The 23,119-nt window shown below is 45.2% G+C and overlaps 1 pseudogene; it reads left to right on the top strand.

The window, feature by feature from the left end:
• The first annotated feature begins 446 nt into the window (after nucleotides 1-446).
• On the top strand, nucleotides 447-8,871 carry LOC144783346 (large ribosomal subunit protein eL21 pseudogene; annotated as a pseudogene).
• Nucleotides 8,872-23,119: the final 14,248 nt, after the last annotated feature.

Here is a 23,119-nt window from a genome sequence, read left to right as displayed (position 1 = left end):
TTTATGTACTGCCCTATAGACAATACAAAGTGCCTTAAATTGTACTCTTTGTACAACAGCCAGCCAATGTAGGTCCTTAAGAGTCAGAGAGGCAGAGGCTCCAAGTGGTCGGTTTAGTGCTAGCTTAGCCGTCATAGTCTGTACTCTTTGTAGTTTCTTGGTCAAAGAGGCTGGGGCACCTACAAGAAGTGCATTACAATAGTCTATTCTGCTTAAAACAATGCTCCGAACCACTTGAGGTCTAGTAGTAGTGGGCTGTGAGAAGGGACCCGACGGAGCTCACTCTAGGGCCGGACTACGAGACCCAGACTCCCCCTGCGCGAGCAGAACGCTGCGCAGACAGCCACATCCAACAGGAACCATGGACGGCGATCCATGCCTCTCCTCTCTTTTCACAGCGAGGTCCGACGTCAAGGTGAGGAGCGCCGGAGGAAGGACCAGTAAAAATGGACGCCAACCAGGAAGAAGCGTCGCAGAACGTCGTGGAGGCGGACCCTGGGACGGACCACGCGGAAGACGCCGAGTCTCAGAGCTGGGTGCCGGAGCTGAACGCCGAGAGTCAAGACAGTGTTCCTGAGCGTGAGGAAGAGGCGGGGGAGACCGAAGACCGCTGGACGGAGGAGTGGTGGTGTCCCCCGGAGGAGGCTGGAGAGCGGGCCGTGACTCAGGAGAGTTACGGCGGGGCCGGTGAGTGAAATTGGTCCTGGGTACATTGTGGGTTGCTCGTTGTTACGGGAGGTGGGTGGTGGAACGTATATCGTGGGAGGAGGGTGGAAGTGATTAAAAGGGGAAGAAGTCTGCAACAGCATGCACACACGAAATAGGCACTAAAAGCGGCACTTTCTTCTGGGTATAGAAATCTTGTACTACAGCTGTCCAAACTACCTTATCTGAGCTTATCCATGACCTACCCCCCTCACACCAACCCTTCACGCCCAGAACCCAATCACAACCTACCCCACTTTTCCATCTGTTGAGCACTACCGGGTGTAGGAAAAAGGGCTAATATCGAACAGACGAACTGACGGCTCTTTTTCTCCTTTCCTCTCGGTGCCCTGCGGGTAAACCAACGCCACGGAGCCCCCATCGCCCCAGGAGCCACCTCGTCAGGCGGAAGAAGGAGAAACAACGCTGAGTGCCACGGCCAACCCTTCCAAAAGTGAAGAGACAGTTGCTGCGGGAGAAACATTAGAGCCTGTCGTTAAAGCTAAGACTGTAACCTCTGATAATAAAGGCCCTGTTCGACAACATATTCAGCCTCCGCGTCTGTATATCCGACCTGCCCTCCCACATGGGAAAAATTTGGAGTATCTTTCACAAGGCTCGAAGCAGAGATAGACAGGTGCTCACTGTTTTGTTCACCTGGGATTGCAATTGTAAATTGCTATCCATCAGTACTCCTAAGTTGCGCACTGTTTTAGTGGGTATTAAGGAATTATTAGCCGATCCAGGCAATAGGCCTGCTGGAAGAGGGCACTGAATTCTACCTGCCGTACAGCACAGGACTTCAGTTTTATCCTCATTAAATTGTAAAGAATTCTCTTTCAGCCAGTCTGCCGTTTGATGCAAACAGTTGTGGAACCAGAAACACTGCATTGTTGCCCTCAACAGTGAAGACAAGCTGAGTGTCATCCGCGTAGTTGATGACATTGATGCCAAATGATTTTATCAAAACAATAAGGGGACGAAGATATAGATTAAACAGGATTTGGCTGATATCCGAGCCCTGAGGAACCCCCTGTTTAACATCTCTGTGCTGGGAGAGAAATGGTGACAGGGTCACCGCCTGCTGCCTATTGGTTAGATAGGAATGTAACCAGTCTCGCGCCCTGCCCACAACACCCAATTCCTCCAATCTCCTAATCAGGGTCTGATGGTTAACCGTGCCGAACGCGGCCGACATGTCGAGCAGCACTAAAAAGGCTGTCTGACCACTGTCAGCCCACATTCTCAGGTCATCCAAGACTGCCACCAAGGCAGTCTCGGTCCCGTGCACAGGGCAAAATCCAAATTGGACTTCATCCTGCAACTACCTGTCCTCAACATATTTTGAGAGAGATTTGGTCACTACCCTCTCCAGAATCTTAATTGGGTAAGGTAACAGGGAAATGGGTCTATAGTTGGAGGGACACTGGGGATCCAGTGTGGCTTTTTTTAGCAATGGAGAGACAACTGCCTTTTTCTAGCAGTCCGGAACTACAGCTGTGGTTAGAGATTGATCGCAGATTTGATATAAAAGCAGGAAAAGTTAACCTCCAAACAATTTCCAAAACTTGTGTGGAAGTGGGTTCATAGGGGAACCTGAGGAAAAGCCATCAGCAATTGCGTAGAAATCCTCTTATGAAGGCATCGGAAAATGGTCCAGAACTGTCATGTGTTCCTTGTCAGTTATACCATAATTTAATGAAGTGTCATCACCTGTATGTTGGTGCCCATCCCCCTCCACCGGGGATTTGAGTCCTGTTAGAATGTTAAAAAAAATTTCCTCGAAAAAAGTTGCCAAGTTGTCACAAAGTTCTTGTGAAGTTGGGATATTAGATTTTGAACAATCTGGGTTGGACAAGCCTCTTACTAGGCTAAATCGAGTTTGTGATTTGTTAGCTGAGAGAAGAATAGTCTCCTCATGGTATTTAGCCTTGGCTTTACCTACTGACTCTTTATAGGTATAGAACAGATTTTTTAAAGCTGCCTTATCTGTCTCTAAGAGTTCTTCCTCCACTTCCATTCAGCTTGTTTACAGCTAGTCTTCATCAGTCTCAGCTCTTCGTTATACCATGGGGCAGAAGGCTTTTTGCAGCTTTTAACTTTCCTCAACGGCGCTAGTCGATCTAGTGAGTTAGAAATCTGATGACATAGATTCAAATAGTTCATTTCCACCGAGTTGAGCATGACATAGCTGTCATTAACAAGCCGGAGGAGGTCCGCTAGTTTGAAAATTTTAGACCACTCTCTACTAACTCAAGTAGCTGACATATAGCCATCTTGTTGATGGCAGTTGGCTACTTTCAAGGAGAAGAGGACCAAGAAATGGCCTGTCCAACATTGTGGGAGTATTTCTTGTACAACTGTGTCATTTTCATCTGCGAAAACCAGATCAAGCACATGGCCCTTCTGATGAGTAGGGTGTAATACCAGCTGTTGAAGATTAACATTCTTACAGGCCTGGCAAAGCTCTTTAAAAGAAGTATCAAGAATGCCATTCTCCCAGAGATTAAAATCTCAGAGGATCAGTAGCTTGAAATGGGAATGTGCTAAGCTGTATATCTCCTCAATCAATTCTTGATAGGCATGAGCATCTCCCCCTGGTGGTCTATAAAAAGGAAGCCTGTACATAGAGCACCACTGGTGTCTTTAAGTGAGAACCCCAGTGACTCGATCCCCGGGATGTCCTCTAGGCAAAGAGGGGTGAAGTTCCAGATTTCTTTATATATAAATCCTACTCCTCCCCCCCTTTCATCCCGTCTAGGCTTATGGCATAATTTATAACCTTATAACCTGGCGGGCAGGCAAGGCCAAGCTCAACTTCACTATCCACTCACGTCCAGGTCTCCGTAAGAAAATGGACGTCGAGGTTATAGTCCTCCAGTAACATAGAAATCTCCATATGATGTTTGGCCAAAGATCTGGCATTGATTTATTCACCTTCTTCTTTGCAAATGTTTGATCCTTTGGTAGATGATATTATGACCACTGATGTCAACAGGAGAGGATTGGGTACAATATCTCAGAATGATGCCAAGGGAAAGAAAACAATAATAGCATTTGGTCTCTAACCCAGAGAGAGGGAAATATTCAGTGATCAAACGTCAGACTCTGTTGTGTGTAGGAAATAGAATATTTCCATCAGTATGAGGGAAATAATTTATTTTGAAATGTATTCACATGCCATTGACAGTTACTTACTACATAAGGTGTGGCGCAATCCTCAACAAAAACTGCATTGCAGACTTTTTTGTCCAGGCTACCTATGCCGGTTAAAGAAAGTGATAGGAATAAGCAGGATAACTGCAGTGTGGCATGTGTGATTCATACTTAAAGGAGTCATTTCAGAGGTAGTATGTCTGAAAAATGTTGTAGTGGATAGCGTAGTGTGGAAAAGGAAGGATTACCTAAGAAACTATTCGCCAGAGAAATCATCACTGAGACAGATACAGATAAACCACAAGAGATAAGTTGTGAAATTTTGGAAGAAGATCTATGTATCATGAGAAATGATAACATCATTCTACTAATTAATTTGAGAAAGAAAGTGTTATGCAGACTAAAGCAATAGTAAACAACGTGTAATGGCCACTATTTCTATTTCTATTTTCATCATTTGTAGAGCGCGACAGCTGCCCCAGCCAAGGGGCGTCCCGGCGCTAATAGCAAACAGCAGCAATAATACAAACAACGGCCTACACAGTGGGAAAAAGTAAAGTTTTAATAGCTTTTCTAAAATCCGTAAGGTTGTTGAGGCCACGAATAAGAGGGGGCAGAGAATTCCAAAGAATTGCCCCTCTATAACGGAAAGAACGATCTCCAGCTTGAGTTTTCCTAACTCGAAGAACCCGCAGCAGATGTTGGTCCATGGAGCGAAGCTGGCGGGGAGGAACATAGAAAGAAAGCAGATCTGTCAGTGCGCTAGGGGATCCAAGCTTCAGGATTTTAAAAGCTATACAGAGGGCTTTAGACTCAATCCTTTGAGCCATGGGCAGCCAGTGGAGGCGGCGAATGCTGCCAGACACTTAGCAGATTCTACGCAGGGCCCAAGAGAGCTCTCATTGCGGCATTCTGAACCCTCAGTAACCTTAGACTTCTGCCTTATTTACCCCTAAGTACAGGGAGTTCACATAGTCAAGCCTAGAGATAATTAGTGCTTGAATAATGAGCTGTCTGGTCGGTGCATCAAAGAAACTCAGGATGGGTCTCAACCCACGAAGAAGACCGAAACAGGTGCCCGCTACCTTCTTTGTTTGTGTCTGGAAACTAAGCGAAGAGTCCATCCAGACCCCCAAGTTCTTTACCACCTGTTTAGGAGGGGGAGGGGTGCCTAGATTCCCGGGCCACCAGTGCTAATTCCATAGCCCTTGATCCCTTCCGACCAGCAACACTTCCGACTTACTAGCGTTCAGCTGGAGGCAATTGGCTGTCATCCAGCCGACAGATGCCACCAGATCACCTTGGAACTTAGTGGCATTGTCCCTGGAATTACTGGAAAGTGCCACCACCAGCTGCGTGTCGTCGGCATAGGAAACAACCGTCAGACCTCTGCTCTTGGCAAAAACAGCCAAAGTTGTGCGTACAGGTTAAAGAGCAGAGGGCTCAAAGATGAACCCTGTGGTACTCCGTGCTTGATGGGAAAGGTCGAAAAAGGGAGGAGCTGTCACCTGATAAGACCTGTCTGAAAGAAATGACGCTAGCCACTTCAAAGCAAGGCCTCTGATGCCTACCTCTTCCAGCCGGCACAGTAGGATGGCATGGGACACAGTATCAAACGCAGCATTGAGGTCCAGAAGGATCAGTGCCGAAGTCTGTCCTGCGTCCAGTGCTGCCCAGAGATGTTCCTGTACCGCCAAAAGTGCTGACTCCGTACCATGGCCAGCATGAAACCCATTTTGCGAAGGGTCGAGTATATTATTACTGGTCAGGTGGTCAGAAAGAATGGAATTGATATATGCTTCCACAATTTTTGCAGTCCAGGGGAGCAAAGAGATAGGCCTGAAATTCTCAGTTTTTTTGGTATCATTGGAAGGTTTTTTAAGCAATGGCAGTACTCTGGCCTGTTTCCCTGCTGTAGGTACTAAGTGATTTGTTAATCACTTGAACAAGAGAGGGAGAGATGGTAGGTAAAATCCTCCTAAATTGGTCAGGTGTCAGAGAATCGGCTGGTGAGCCTGATTTGATTCTTGCACAAAGAGCAAGTAACCGGTCCTGCTCAATCTGAGAAAAAACCTCTAAAGTGTTCAACATCCCATTATTAAGTATTTCATGGCAGTCCAGAACAGTCATGGGAAAACCTTTATAAATATCTTCTATCTTTTTAGAAAAGAATAAAGCAAGTTCCTCACATTGCTAACTTGAAGAAATGAATGGGCCAGCCGTCTCCTTCTGATTTTTTAGATCTGACACAATGGAGAAAATACTCTTTGCAGGGTTAGTACTATTGCTAATTTTTAAGGCATAGAAGGCAGCACATTCAGTATGGATTGCCCTGTGATAGGTCTTTACTGCGTCGCGATAGTGCACTTTAGATAAAGGATCAAAGTCGTTTCTCCAGGTTCTTTCACATTTTTGCAAATTATTCGCAGTGAAACCAACTTTTCATTATACCAAGGATTAGATTTGGACATGCGATTCGAGGACCACTTGGCTGGGATCAGCTTATCTAATGGCTGACTGATCCAAACAGAAAAGGCTAAATACGCTTTGTCGGGATCTGTCGTCAGCTCTGGGATGGAGCTCGAAAGTAGGTTTTCAAATTGATCCCAATTAAGCTTATGCCAAGGGCGTTTTAAGGAATAGGAGTAATCTAGTTTACGCTTAGGAACTATGCCCTGAATACAGAAAGGGATCAAGAAATGGTCTGACCAGGTAATGGGTACTGGCGATTGAGTCATTAAGGAAGGAATGTTGGTAAAAATCGGATCCAGCAAGTGACCGGCTAGGTGTGTGGTAAATAAAATATTACCCTGGCATAATTTCTAGGCATTAACAATTAGCATGTATCAAATGAGAGGCAGAGAGTCCGTGGTGTCCAAGTTAAAAGGGCTTTATTCCAATAACTCGAGTTAAGGGAGAATCTGTTCCATCACCTCTAAGGTTCAGGAAGGGTCTTCTAACATTATTTACAGAGAACAACACATATATACATTTTTCCTTGTACATAGGGAGGAGCGCCCCAGGCAGAGCATGAAAGAAAGAGATAAGAGCATGTGGGCGTGCATGAGGGTGTACACTTGATGAGTCACAGGTGGGTGATAGGTGGGTGGCTACATAGAGGAGGGGTTACATGGCAGGCTGGAACTTTGCCCTCCTTGTGCACGCAATTTGAGCATGACGTGCAATTGACGTGTAACTGGGAGGAGAGCTGACTTTCAGTCTAGTAGAGAGATCTTTAGTGTCAAGGCGACCAGCACGTCTGGTACTAACTGATATCTTAAGTCAGGGGATGTATTATCTGAAGCAAAGGTTGCTCATCGCTAAGAATCAGAAAAAGCATATATTTCTTCGTTCATTGCGTGGGGGCTGTGAGCTTTCTATGGATGCAAGCACTGTGATTTACTTCAATGGAGACAGAGAGGCTAGGCCCTATCTTCCGCGGACGGGTTCTGTTTACCTTCCTCACTGGGCAGGAATGTGACTCTGTACAGCAGGCAGATAACTGTTATTCATAATACTATCTTGGCAACCCTTGCTGGGTCTCTTTCGGCTGAGCTAGAAGTATGCGAGGTCAGAGATACGTAACTGCAGCTTTCAGTGTGTCAGGAGTCATGAAAACCCTAATTCAGAAAGTGGCTCAGACTGAACCACAAAAAGGGTTCATTACGATATTTATTTAAAAGTGCACAATGCAAATACATGGGCCTTCATGTTAGCTTAACGTTTGGGAAACTTGATGACAGGCACCTTAATGCAGGACATGATTGCAGAGGCCTTGTGATTCAGGCCACTGAGAGAAATATGCATGGGTGACATGCACACACATGTAACATAGGGTACACGTAGGGGGCATCTTGGTCAGGCAAAATTTCATTTTCCACATTCCCTCCTTGTCCCCTACTTAACCCTTCAGGATACATCTATATTCATGAGACCGTATAGTTGATCATACAGCATCATTTGTTCGTCCTTAACCCTTTGTATACTTGGATGTGGAACACATGCAGTTGCACACAGGCCGCAAATGGCCGGGCCACACTGCAGACAGAGACAGCAACCAAATATCATAAGTAGGATCATTCCTAGAAAGGACAACACTTTCCATCCCCAAGCAGATATCACACCCCAGAGCCAACTGGACCAAGTCCATGTGCCTGGGTCTTGATGTATGACATGAGCAATCTTGTGGAGCCTTGTTATCGCTGCATACACAGATGGCGCGTTATTTGGGATGAAAACGCAACAACTAGATCGGATCACGCTACAAGCTCCGCCCCTATCCGCCAAGATGACGTCTAGAACGAGGCGATTTTGAAGAACAACAAGTCTCATAGCAGACTGTTCCTGGGTCAAGTTCGCCAGGGCAGATGCAGTCACATCCACTACTGCCTCAAGAGTCCTTGTTAACTTGCGTATCAGTTTACTGTTTTGGACGGGACCTATGAAGAAGAAGAATCCTTTGTTGAAATCTGTATATTGCTCCCAAGCTGTTTCAGTCTGATCAATCCCTGAGGCATCTGTCTCTCTCTTTACTCTAACATGTTCTAGTCGTGAATCTCTATGATAATGGGATGGGGCCAAGAATACAGGTGGCAATAAGAATGCTATATAACAAGTCCCACCCCAGTCTAAGGGCAGATGTACATAGGCTGTCTGACCGCAAATGAAATAGGTATGGCGTGATGTTTCTCTAGACCATTTCGCAAACATGGAATTGTACCTCTGGCGACCTACATGCGCATCTACAAGAAGGGGGACATAGTGGACATCAAGGGTATGGGAACAATTCAAAAGGGTATGCCGCACAAGTGTTACCATGGCAAGACTGGAAGGATATTCAACGTCACCCAACATGCAGTGGGCATTATTGTAAACAAACAAGTCAAGGGCAAAATTCTTGCCAAGAGAATTAACGTGCGCATTGAACATATTAAGCATTCAAAAAGCAGAGACAGCTTTCTGAAGCGTGTCAAAGAGAATGAAAGAAGAAAGTCCCATTTAACATTATAAAATTAACGGATGCATTTCCCTGCTCGTACTCTTCATTCTCTAGATCGGTTCCCTTCCTTTGGGGAAATCCGTCTTTGTCTGGAAAACATGCTTCATTCATTACTTTATTCAGGTTTCCATATATCCAGCCACCTGGATAAGCTATGTACTTTCTATCTATTGAGGTCATTAAGGCAAACCATGCTCCACATGAACCATTGTGTGAGAACGGCAGAGGATAGAAGGGCAGAACTCCCTTCGCCTTTTGATAAGGTGGCAGTTGGCCACATACCCAGCAATCAGTCGCATTGCTGGTCTGATGAGAATGGTGTAACATTCGAATAAAAGTATTGTTACGCAATGCAAGTCGATATGACAATTCATGAGGTGGTAGTTCACTAAATGTATGCTCTATGGTGCTGTTACTGGAAGAGTGTATATGTGAGGAAATAGGAAAGAAAACATGTAGTAATAAACTGACACAGATTATAACAATGCACAGAATAAAAAGAATGATCAAAGTAACTATACATCTACTGCGTAATAGCTTGCAGTATTTTACTTTCATGTTTTTTTTCTTACTATTCTCGTATGTGATCTTATACATGTCAGAAATCTAGTCTAACCGATTCACCACCGAGTGGACTTAGACAATTAAACTACGTCTGACTTACTAGATCTTAACTTAGATTTATACTCCTGCTGTGGAGTCTTTTCTAGTAAAGGCGGCGCAAGCGGCGCAAAGTCTGTATTGTCTTTAATGTCTTTAGTGTCTGTATCTTTTACTAAAGTACCAGATTGTCCAAAGTGTCTTTTACAGTGCTGAGCGTGGATCCATCCTTTGCGTCCCTCCACCTTCAGCGCGGTCCTTGTTGTAAGAAGCACTAATTTCGGGGTCTTCCAGCGAGGCTCGAGGGGGCTTGAACGATCAAAATTCCGGACACAAATGTAACCCCCAGGGACAATGGCGTGTTCCTTGACCTGGGTGTTGTCAGGGAAGGCGGCAGCAACCTGTGAACGACAAGAAAGTAGTGCAGACATCAAGGAAGCCAGGTAATCTGTCAGCATGTTACTGTCGACATCAGTTATTCTTTTAGGCATAGGCGTACCCCACATATTTGGCGGTCTACCGAAGACTACTTCATACGGGGATAGGCCTGTTCTGGAATGAGCTACCATACGCATGTAAAAGAGGGCAACCGGTAAAGCTACCATCCAATCCACGCCTTTTTCTGCACATATCTTAGCAAGTTTTGTTTTGATTGTCTGATTATGTCTTTGTACAAGGCCTGCTGCTTCAGGGTGTCTTACACAATGGAATTTCCAAGTATATCCTAACAGAAGAGACACTTGTTTCATTAATTCAGAGGAGAATGGCTGACCGTTATCGGAATATACGACCCGAGGCAATCCATACCTGGGGAAGTACTCGCGCACTAATTGCCTGGCTGTTGTCACAGCAGTATAATCTGGAACTGGATATGCTTCTGTCCATCTAGATAGTGCACACACAACTACCAAGACATACTTGTAACCTCTACATCTGTTCATTTGGATATAATCCATCTGGAGGACCTCAAAAGGGTGGTCAGGAGGATGAAATCCGCCTTGTTCCACCGGAATGCCTTTACCTGGATTGAACTGGCAACAGATCATACATGTTCGTACTTTCTGTTTCGCTGCTGCACGCATGTGCTTGTTAAACCAGATATTCTGTAAGCTGTCTATCATTGCCTTTTCTCCCAAGTGTGCTGGACTATGTGCTGGGTTTATGATTACTTGTACCATAGAATCTGGAAGAAACCATGTACCTTTTCCCTTAGCCATCCAACCTTGTTCAGTCTGGACCCCTCCTTGTTCAGTCCATTTCTTTATCTCATCTGCAGTGGCATGTGTCTGTATGTCGAGTACATCTCGAGTGGGATCCCTGACTGTCATACATGTTGTCAGTAATGGTACCTCTGTCCTTGTCGTGTCTGTTGGTGTCTGGGCTGTCTGGGCTGTAAGTTTAGCTGTTCGGTCTGCCAGGTCATTACCCTGGGAAATGGTGTCTGTAACTTTGGTGTGAGCTTTGCACTTCAGGATAGAAATGGCTGTAGGTAAATGTATTGCTTCCAACAGGGCTTGAATGAGCTGGCCGTGCTGGATCTTGGTCCCATGGGAGGTCAAGAAACCTCTCTCCCTCCAAAGTACCCCGAAATCATGAACAACGCCAAAAGCATATTGTGAGTCAGTATAAATGTTTACTTTCAAGTGCTTAGCTCTTATGCAGGCTTGTGTCAGGGCGATGAGCTCTGCTGCTTGTGCTGATAGTGTGTCTATTTTCTGTGTCTCTATGACTTTAGTAGCAGTGGTCACAGCATATGCTGCTACTAATTCTCCTGCACTCATTCTCATGCATGATCCATCTACATAGAGCGTTAAGTCTGGGTCTGGAAGTGCAATATCTGTCAGGTCTTGTCTTGGTTTCGTCACTATATTCATTACTTCCACACAGTCGTGTGGCGGTGCATTTACTGTACTTGAGGGCAAAAGTGTTGCAGGATTCAGAATATTACAACGTCTGATCTCTATGTGTGGTTGAAATAATGTCAGTTCATATCCTGTCAGTCTTGCTACAGTCAAATGTTGTGTCTGTGTCCTGTTTAAGAGAACCTCCACTGCATGTGGAACCTGTACTGTCAGAGGGTGACCCAACACTATCGAGTCACTTTGTCTTATGGCTAGGGCTGTTGCTGCAACTGATTTCAGGCACGCAGGCAGAGCCTGGGCCACTGGATCTAGTGTACTAGAAAAATAAGCGCAAGGCTTGTGTTTTCCTGCTTGATCTTGTGTGAGGACAGATAACGCTGTTCCATCTCGTTCAGTTACGAAAAGCATAAAAGGTTTACTGTAACATGGAGTCGCTAAAACTGGCGCTTGACATAATGCTCTTTTTAATTCCTCAAAAGCCAAGGTATGTTCTTGTGTCCAAGGGAGGACAGTCGGAGAGGCTGCCTCCTGTGTAGTTAACTGTATGAGTGGTTTGGCTAGATAGGCATACTGGGGAATCCATTGCCTACAGTATGAAGTGAGGCCAATAAATGCACGTACTTCTTTCTGTGTCTTGGGCTGTGAAAGGTTAGAAATGAGCTGTATACGTTCTGGTGTTAGCTGTCTACCCTCCTTGGAAAGTAAGTGTCCAAGGTACACCACTTGCTTTTCACAGAATTGCAACTTGGAAGGGGACACCTTGTGCCCTTTGTCAGCCAGAAAATGTAAAACTGTTAGTGATGCATTTTCGCATTCTGGTTCTGATCGTGCTGTAATTAGGATGTCATCTACGTACTGGAGTAGCGCAGTGTTGGCAGGCATGTGAACACTGTCTAGCTGTCTTTTCAGTGCCTGACTGTAAATACTAGGGCTTTCTGTAAAGCCTTGTGGAGCTCTTGTAAATACAAAGCTACGACCTTTTAATGAAAATCCGAACAGGTACTGGCTGTCGGGATGGATGGGAACACTAAAGAAAGCGTTCTTCAAGTCGATAACAGTAAAGAAAGTAGCCTCAGAATCAATAGCAGTTAGTAATGAAGAAATGTCTGGCACCACTGGATATTGTGGTACTACACATTTGTTCAATTCTCGTAGGTCAATAATTAGTCGGTAAACTGGCAGTACACTAGGGTCAGATCGTTTAAGGATAGGGATGACAGGCGAGTTACATACATTTGAGTCAGTCTCTACCACTACTCCTCGTGCAATAAGTTTGTCAACTAATTTCAATAAGGCTGTTTCGGCGTCAGGTGGTAACTTGTATTGTCTAATACGTGGAAGTACTACCCCTGCTTTGAGTGTGACATGGTGTGGTGTTATATTCATGTACCCTACGTCAGTTGGTCCTTGTGCCCATAGGTGCTGTGGCACGTTCTGGAGTCTGTGGTCAAAATCAGTCAGCACATAATGTCCCTTAAAATCACGTAAGAACAGGCGTACTCCTTCTGGAGAGCAGCAGATAACTGCTCCTAGGTCTTTTAATGTCTTCATACCAAGTAAGTTTTCTGGACATGACTTAGTAAGTAGCAAGTCAGTGGTACGTGACAGTGGACCAACCCCTAGGGAAACTGGTTTCGATACTTCATTAACAATAGGCTTTCCTGAAAATCCCAGGGAAACATTTAGTGAGCCTGAGAGAGGTGCCCCTGGAACCTCGTCATGACTGATGGTAGTCCTGCTCGCCCCTGTGTCAATCAGAAATTTTCGGTCTTGTCCTAATACACGACTATGTACATACGGACCCTCTTGATCTACAGGAACCTCAATAAGGGGCAAGCCTACTTCCCTCTCAAGGCTGTTTCATGAGAACTGTTGATATTCTGGATAGTCTGACTGTGTGTACTGATACATTTGTGGTGTGGCATGAACAGGCGGTGGTGGAGGTGGAAAAGTCGCTACTGTCTGCTGTGTGTTCTGTTGCGTGCTATTCTGTCTAGGAGTGTACAGTCGTTCTTTTGTCTTGCCTGTAGCTATATTGTGTTTCAGGACAGTGCATTCATTTACATAGTGACCTGGTTGTTTGCAATAATTACAGTTCCCCTTAACATGTGTCATGTTATTTCTGTTCTTATTTGCTGGTACCGTCTGGGCAACCAGCACCTTCATTTTTGTCTCTTTCATGCGTTTCTTTTCCTGATCCTGCTCTTCTCTAATTCTGTTCTGATGATATTGTAGCATCTGTAACATTTGTGAAGGGCTGTTTGCTTGCCAAGTACTCTCAACCTTCAGTACTCTATTCTTGATCTGGGGTAAGGAGTTCTCTACTAATTTGCTCACAAAAAGGTGTGGAAATGACTCGCTACCTGGCTTAAGGCCACTATTAATAGTAAAGCATTTCTCAAATCTAGAATAGAAATCACTTGTGTCCTCTTCTTGCTTTTGTTTACAGGCTGAAATAGCATCTCAGTCTTCCTTTTTCGTAATCAATAATCTCGGTAAAACTTGTATCAGGAGTTCAGGCAGTTCTCTAGCTTTTTCCCCAAGACCAACCCCTGGGAGCCTACCTTTTTCTTCCGTTTCCAGTGCATCCCAGCTTAACTTTTTCTCGCCTACCTCCCAGTCTTTTTCTTTAAGCTTTTCATAAATACCAGCAGGCAACAGTACTTTCAGTAACTTCAGAATGTCATCGTACGTATAATCTCCTATGCGGAGGATGTCTTTTAATTCTCGGTGAAACCCCCCGGGTCTTTATCATGACAGGGCAGCATCTTTTTCATTTCTAGTATTTCTATTTTTGTTAAGGGGGTGTAAACATACACCCGTTGCAACACATTGTCCGCATCTTTGACGGGATGTACCTCTCGTAGGGGGTTCTGTCTGTCTACGTGTAAGTTATTTCTGCCGTGGTGTGAGGTTGGAGGCATACATGTGGTCAGAGAATTTATGTACTTATGTCGTTGATCCAGAATAACATTAATTAATTCGGTACTTAAACCTGTCCATCTGTCTAGTAAAATGTCGTCTAGTAATTTATGCAAGTGACCAGGATCAGAATATTGACTCTCATACAACGTTATCAAGTGTTGGACCATGTAAATACCAGCCAAACGCTGTTCGTTCGGTGGAAGGCTTAAGAAAGTCTGAGCCACTATATCACTGCTATATATATTAGAATTAGACACCCACTGGGTGGCTGACCGGGCCAATTCAATTTCGTGTGAGGTGGGAGGTCTCTCGCTCCCTATCCGTTTTTTCAGGGCTTGTTCAGTAGCTTGGAACAGATTTTCAAGGGAATATCTTTCTTTTATAGCTGGCCCTTGTTTGCGGTAGTCAAGACATTTGGGTCTGTCAAACTGTCGCGCTTTTCCTACATAATTAATCTTGCCTTTCGGATCCTGATGATCCTCTACCTCTTCCGCTGATGACTCGCCCTTCTCGTCAGACTCTTTTCTGTGTCTTTCTATTATTTCCTTTCGTATTTTCTTGTACATGGCATCTATCTGTCCCTGTTTATCATGTCTACCGGCATCTATGTGCTCGCTCCATTCTATCAAACCTTCTTTTACATCTCCGTCTCCTTCGTCTTGTTCCCTGATCAGGCAGTTAATAATAAAACGTAGGATATGGTTCTTAACCCCTACCTTTCTTTGTGCCATGGCTTGTGCTATACTATCTGGTCCCTCCCCCGTTCTAATGAAACGGTACATTTTATCTAGGTGTTCTTTCATGTCTGGTAATGTCTCTAGATATGCAACGGCTTGTCTTAGCCTACGTGAAATCACGACCATTGAACGTTTTCCTGGTTCTGGATCATATACACAAAATGGAATGGCTACATCTACAGTAGGCACCCCTCCCACTGCCCCGGGACCTACGTCATCTTTTACTAGCTGCTGCTGAAGTTGCTGGAGCTGATCTGCTGGTGGGGGTGGAGGGAAACCTGCATTAATGTAGTCCGGAAGGGAATCGTCTAGATACGAGGAAATGAACGCCTCTGATGCTGTCGGCTTTACTCTACGTTCTCTATATGGTACAGGTGGTGGCGTTCGTGACCTACTGGGTCTCTCTGAGGTGGTCACTCTAGCTAGTTCTTCAGCCAGGACGGGATAAATACCAGTAACGACGGCGTTTCTTTCTCTATCAGTCTGTTCTGTTTTGACCCGTTCCCCCTCCTCCAGTAGTTCTTTTTCTTTGGCTTTTTCCTCTGCTTGTTTAGTTCTCTCTGCTTTATTGAATTCTTTCTCTGTTCTCCTATGTGACTCTTTGCGCCACAACTCGATGGCATCTTTCTGAGAGGGTCTTGACTTCCTTTTCCATAGCGCTTCCTCTACTCTCATAATGCATTCTGAATCCCATGTTCCTGAGATAGGCCATCTATACTTTTCCTCCAGGTCCTTTGTATAGTCTACCCATAAATCTAAAAACAAGATGGCGTCTAATCCATGCTTATTATACATATAATGACCAGGTGTGTCTCTAGGCGGGATGTTAACTGACTCTTCTAGTATACCTTTTCTGGTCCCTATCTGACGCAATTTTGAAAACAGTTGCATGTTGAAACCAACACAATGGAAATACAATACACAAAAATAGACTGAAACAATCAACAATCATTCACACTAAAACATCATAACATTAAAACAAACATGATCTAAACCAATACAGAGAACTAAACATGTACTTGAAAAACTATATGCACTGGAATACAGTACAACCATACCGGTCTCAAAAATGAGACACGTCTTTACCGTGCCCACGTTTACCATGGACCCGTCTTGACCGTGCTCGTGTGAACGAACCCGTCTTTACCGTTTTCACGAATAACGTGAACCCGTCTTTACCGTGCCCACGTTTACCATGGACCCGTCTTGACCGTGTTCATATAAAATGAACCCGTCTTGAAACTTTATGCATTCCCCACAGTGGTACTCACCGGGAAGCAAAACTTGAAACTTGAAGGCCTCGGACTTCTACGCATCTACGTCTACGCATGCGCCTCGGAACGGGTGGACCTCTGGAAACCTCGGACCTTGCTCTCTCACAAGTCGGGCTCTGGTTGAGACGATCCGCAATCCTCACCGCCTCGTATGGATGCCTGGTCACAGTCCGTCCTCCTCCTGGGCCTGAGGGAGTAGCGGGAAATCCCGATGGCGTGTACACTTTAAAGTCCGTCACGGCTGCAGAAGGGGGCAAAGCTGGACCTACAACTCCGGCGCGTGGGGAAAGGGATATGTTCCTGTTCGGGCACCAAATTAATGTGGTAAATAAAATATTACCCTGGCATAATTTCTAGGCATTAACAATTAGCATGTATCAAATGAGAGGCAGAGAGTCCGTGGTGTCCAAGTTAAAAGGGCTTTATTCCAATAACTCGAGTTAAGGGAGAATCTGTTCCATCACCTCTAAGGTTCAGGAAGGGTCTTCTAACATTATTTACAGAGAACAACACATATATACATTTTTCCTTGTACATAGGGAGGAGCGCCCCAGGCAGAGCATGAAAGAAAGAGATAAGAGCATGTGGGCGTGCATGAGGGTGTACACTTGATGAGTCACAGGTGGGTGATAGGTGGGTGGCTACATAGAGGAGGGGTTACATGGCAGGCTGGAACTTTGCCCTCCTTGTGCACGCAATTTGAGCATGACGTGCAATTGACGTGTAACTGGGAGGAGAGCTGACTTTCAATCTAGTAGAGAGATCTTTAGTGTCAAGGCGACCAGCACGTCTGGTACTAACTGATATCTTAAGTCAGGGGATGTATTATCTGAAGCAAAGGTTGCTCATCGCTAAGAATCAGAAAAAGCATATATTTCTTCGTTCATTGCGTGGGGGCTGTGAGCTTTCTATGGATGCAAGCACTGTGATTTACTTCAATGGAGACAGAGAGGCTAGGCCCTATCTTCCGCGGACGGGTTCTGTTTACCTTCCTCACTGGGCAGGAATGTGACTCTGTACAGCAGGCAGATAACTGTTATTTATAATACTATCTTGGCAACCCTTGCTGGGTCTCTTTCGGCTGAGCTAGAAGTATGCGAGGTCAGAGATACGTAACTGCAGCTTTCAGTGTGTCAGGAGTCATGAAAACCCTAATTCAGAAAGTGGCTCAGACTGAACCACAAAAAGGGTTCATTACGATATTTATTTAAAAGTGCACAATGCAAATACATGGGCCTTCATGTTAGCTTAACGTTTGGGAAACTTGATGACAGGCACCTTAATGCAGGACGTGATTGCAGAGGCCTTGTGATTCAGGCCACTGAGAGAAATATGCATGGGTGACATGCACATACATGTAACATAGGGTACACGTAGGGGGCATCTTGGTCAGGCAAAATTTCATTTTCCACAGGTGAGTAGGACCAGGAACTCGCTGGTCTAACTGGCATGCAGCTAAGTCCGCCACTAAGTTCATCGCGTCCACATCAGTGTGAATATCAAAATGAAAATTCAAATCTCCCAAGATTGTGAAATTGGGAGAGTTGACCGCCAAGGTGCAGACAGTATATCAATGAACGGTTCCTTAAAGGCTTTGGATGGGCCCGGAGGACGATAGATTACTAGCCCAGTCATGGTATAATTGGAATTAAAGGAGGTTTTAGAGCAGGCACATTTGCAGCCTACAATGGGCCGTTTAATAAAGGAACAGGCATAACCGCATTTCACAATAACTGCTATGCCACCACCTCTTGTATCTCTATTAAGAGTGTGAATGACATAGCCCTCCGGAAGTGCCAGCCCTGGAATCGCCACTGGATCTTCCGAGTGCCAAGTCTCCGTTAAGAACAGGGTATCCTGCATTTCAGTATCCAAAAGGTCATAAACATCCGCCCAGTGCTTGACCAAAGAGCGGCAGTTAAGATGAAACATTTTCAAACTCTTGCCTGGGAAAAAAGAACAGTCCTGCTCACCTTCTGAGACCATAGATGTAAACCCACACTGTTTACAGCTAAAGGGACCCTCCAAATCCTGTAGTCCATGGACTGAACAGCTACTGGCCCGTGCTCTAGCTGCTAGAAGTTCCTTTTGGGAATGGTATGACGAAAATTCCCAAAATTAGCAGCATGTCTGGCGTCTGGCGCTGGCCTGGCGCGGACGAGCGCAGACGGGCTTGCCTTTGGCTCGCCTTCGGCGCACCTGCAGCGCACGTCCACTGCACGGCCGGGCAAGCATGCTGAATAAGTATCCCCCGGTAGCGGAAATGACAGGAGGAGGGCGGAGCCAAGTCCCTCCACACAAACAGCACACGCTGCGGTGGACCGGGGACTAGCTGAATAGGAGCGGGGAGCAGCAGACCAAAAGTAAGCACGTTTAACATGCGAAATGCCCAAATACAAACACAAAGTTTAAAACACCACACGCTGTAATGTAGCGCCGGCTAGAAATGTATTGTTGCCTGTTGCACTGTGGAATAATACAGCCATACAAAGTGTGTTTTGACATTGCAGTTTGTGTGAGTGTGCTGTAAGCTCACAGAAAACACTTAGTACACTGTGGTGTCCCATAAAGTGTACAGAGATACTGTGTGAAATTGTCACATTTAACATCACTACTCATGTTCACTCACATGATGAAAAAAACTAGATGTATATTGGTGTTGCCAGACACATTCTCGAAATGGACCTAGTTGGGAATTGTGAAGGGAGTGGACTCTGATGTGTTCATGAGATAGATTTTTAGAAACTGAGGGCCTCATTTATGAGACTCCTTGTGCCTCTGGAACGTCACATTCAGTGGTACAGAAGTTTGCATGATATTTATCAGGCAGCACTAAGCCACTTTTTTGGCCAAATGCTGCCTGATAAATATCAGTCCCTTTAACGCAGTGTTCTGCGTTAATGGGGCGTGCAATGGGTGTTGCTGGGGCGTTCCCAACAACATCCGTGGGCTTTTGACACTGCCCCACATTTATGAGAAATCGTAAATCTGAGGCAGCGCCAAAAGGGAGGCACAATGAGGAGAAATATCTTTATTTCACCTTGTTTTACTTTTTCTTTGTGCGCTGCATTCTGCAGCAGACATAGAAAGAGGAAAAATCCTCTTGTGATTATTTTTGTACAGAAAGGTTTCCCTTCCTGTACAAAAATATTCATCCCTGCAATGCAATACATCATTGCACCATGGTGCAAAGGTGCATGCTTTGGCTCAATTCAGCCTATTGTGCACCGGCGCAAGGGAAAAGGACAGGAATGTGCCGTATCTTATCGATACGGCGTATTCCTGGCCTTTTCTTTTGCCGTAGGGAAGCGTAGCAGGAAGGCCTGCTGTGCTGCCCTACGGCAAAACCTCATAAATGAGGCCCTATCTTTTTAAGAGAGGAAACACTCTCTGCTTTCTTGAGTGATAGTAGGATGCATTACAGATTAGGCAAAATGAAGGGACTTTTAGGGAATTGGGAAACTAAACACAAACTTACTTCATTGTACCGATCCACTACTGATCAACTAATTGAGAGATTTATCAGGGTTCAGCTGGCAAGGAAAATCAAGTTGAAGTTGGAAACATAAATAGACAACATTTTACGGGCATACTGAGTTCCCATTAATGAGACTTCATAATGTTGTACATGTGGTATCACAAGTGTAAAAAGTCCAATTACTAAAGTGTTTTCGGGATGGATATCAAGTTCTGAAGTTGTAAAGCGGACTTCAGAAATGGTGAAACAAACAGCAATAAAGATCAGAACATTTACAAAGTCTATGGTGATATAAAGAAGCTGAACAAAAAGTAGACGAATAAGTATTTTCAAACTCAGTTAATTTGGATGATGAGAAAGTATTGCACTGTGTCAAATTAGCATCATGTGAGAAACCGGAGGAAATTGGTGGGAAAAGTGGGGATTTTTTTTATGGAAAAGTTGATACATATCAAATGATTATGATATGATTGATGTCTCTAGGTGTAGTCATGGGAAATGTCAAGTAGCCGGCTGCACTTATGATAAGAATCCTGAAATTAATCACTCTGGTAGCAAAGATTTTGAAATGAGTGGTAGCCATTTGGGAATTCGCCCATAGGACCCAAAGGATGATGCTGTGTGTGTGAGGACAACAAGGAAGTATCAGGCACATGCATCAAGGTAGGATTTTGCGAGTCCTTAATTGCGATAATTAAGGAATCACAATTAAGGACTCTCCAAAGCCTATGAATGTAGGAATCGCTATAAAAATAGCGATTCCTACACATTCCTTATTTGCGACTTGCAAATTGTGAGCGGCAAATAAGGAATGGCTTCCCATTCATTCCTATGGGCCTACAGGCCCATAAGAATGAATGGGAAATTGCATGTGCAATTTGCGAGTACCAATAGGTCCTCAAAAATTGTGCATGCAATTTCAGGGTGCAAGGGTGTCAAAAGGACACCATGTTGCACCCCTGAAATTGATCTGTGCACATATGATGCGCAGACACATGCCCTATGGGCATGTGTGTGTGCAACATGAAACTTTGAAAAATGCACAAGAGTGCATTTTTCAAAGTTTTTGCAAATTACCATGAAGTTCAACTTCATGGTAATTTGCGCCCCCTATTAGCGAAATCGCTATTTTCAAGTGGTTCTTGCATTGCATTTAAGGAATTGCAAATTGCGATTCCTTAAATGCAATCGCAATTTGAAAACTCGCAAATAATTGCGATTTTTTAAAGTGTGAGTGGCAAGTTGTTTCATGCATTGCAAAAGCTAATTTTGCAATCGCAAACAGACGATTTTTGCGATTTGCACCTTTGCGATCGTAAATAGCTTTGATGCATGTGCCTGTATGTGTACAGGTTGAGGTGAAAGATATATATGTTTTATAATAAAGAAAGGAAGGGAGGATAGTAAAAGCACCTAAAAATGTAATCACTATTGGGCATATGCATCAAAAATCGGTAAAACAAGTCCTTATTAGCGAAAAATAAGGAATCGCAAAGGAATCGCATACCGCGATGCATCAACAGATTCGGTATTAAATACCGAATCGCAAAAAATCGCTAAATAAATCTGAAACCACGATTGCGAGACTCCAAATTAAAGAATAGCAAATACCGAATTAGCAAATACCGAATCGGTATTTGCGATTTCGGTATTAGCGAATTCGCAAAAAAAAAAGTCGCATGGGAAGCAGGTTGATGACATCACAAGCAGGAAGTAACACAGCCCATGCTTCATTCAGTGCCCTGAGGAGCTCAGAGGAGGAGGCAGAGCACAGGAGCTGAGGAGTGAAACAGTGACAGCACAAACCAGCTATTGCACAGCATTCCAGGATAGAGAAAGATGCACCCAGGACAAGGACACGCCCAGGAAGAGGAAGCGAAAGTTTTCTGACAAAGAACTTGTACTACTCATCGAGGGGGTGAGCAGCAAACATGACAGGCTGTTTGGCAAGCTGACCCTAAAGGTGCCTGAGGCAGAGAAGCACAAGATCTGGCTGCGCATCAAGGAGAGGGTAAATGCTGTAGGAGTCACCCACCGCAGCATAGACGATCTGAAGAAGAAGTGGTATGACCTCAGGAAAAGGGCAAATGAAAGGATTGCAGAAAGGGTGAAGGATGCAGCTGGCACAGGAGGGGAAACATCCAACGCAGCCCTCGAGGACCTTGTTGAGGCTACCATTGAGCCTGAAGCTGTTGCGGGGGTCACGCAATTGGACACTTCCGGCGCTGCGGCAGGAGGACAAGGTAAGATGCATGCCAGTGCAGATACGCAGCGTGTTGTCTACCCCTGCCCATTCCCCTAGTCCAAACACAGTGCACATGTATCCATGCCTAACGCATATACCCTCACCAGATGAGTGTTGCATCATGGGAGTTGTAGTCATATCATGAAAGTATGCATGTCTGATCCCTGATGTAAATGAAATGAGACCAGCAGCACAGGGCCAATTGTCAGTCCAAATATGTCCTTTATGTAGATGAAAGTATGCAACACAGATACATCTTGACAAAATAATAACAATGCACTGTTTCACACACAGATGCATCACCCCTGGATTCAGATGACAGCAGACGCCTCATAATCTCTGAAACCCCAGTAGTGACCGAACTGAGACTCCGCAGGGACGTCAACCCACGACACCACCAACACCATCACCACCACCACCATCACAACCAGCGCGGACAACCCCACCACCACCACCGCCGACAACAACACCAACACCACCACCACAGCGGACAACAACACCAAGCCGCAGGGCAAATGTCCCCTCCCTGCAGGTGATGGAGAGCAGAGGCCAGCAGCCACAAATATTCCACGGCAGTCAGTTGTCACTCCGCCAGCTCAAACACCAGCACGTGTCTGAGTCTGACAGCGGGGCAGGCCCCTGGGTAGAGCTGCAGAGAGATCTGAGGATCCAACACACGGCTACGGTGTGGTTGGGACATGGATGCTGCGGGTACAGTGCCTGCAGGGGAGACACATGGGTGCTATCAACATTAATATATCAAAATTGGCAAACAAAATTGGCACCATGACTGACGCTGTGTGTGAGATGACCACAGCTGTTGCTGAGGGTAACAGAGACATGAAACTGTGCCTGCAGGATCTCACACGTGCTGCCATAGCAGGGCAACAGAGCGAGCGCAGGAGGCATCGGCAGAACATGCTCCGTTCCAATGCCTCCATTAGGGCCATAACAAAGCTGTGCAACAGCACAGCTGTACTATCACGCAGATCTGTGTCCCTGCAGGTCGACTTGGGCTATTACTGTGGAGATGTGGCAAAGTCCTTAGAAAAAGTGACCACTGCAGTGGAGCATCTGCAGTCTGGGACTTTTAGTGCCAGCAGTTTGGGAGTGGAGGAGGGGAGTGAGGCTGCTTCAA

This window comes from Lissotriton helveticus, chromosome 9 (genome assembly GCF_964261635.1).
Source record: "Lissotriton helveticus chromosome 9, aLisHel1.1, whole genome shotgun sequence".
Lineage (NCBI taxonomy): Eukaryota > Metazoa > Chordata > Amphibia > Caudata > Salamandridae > Lissotriton > Lissotriton helveticus.
The sequence above is the reverse complement of the archived record's forward strand: the minus strand, read 5'-3'. Positions and strand labels throughout refer to the sequence as shown.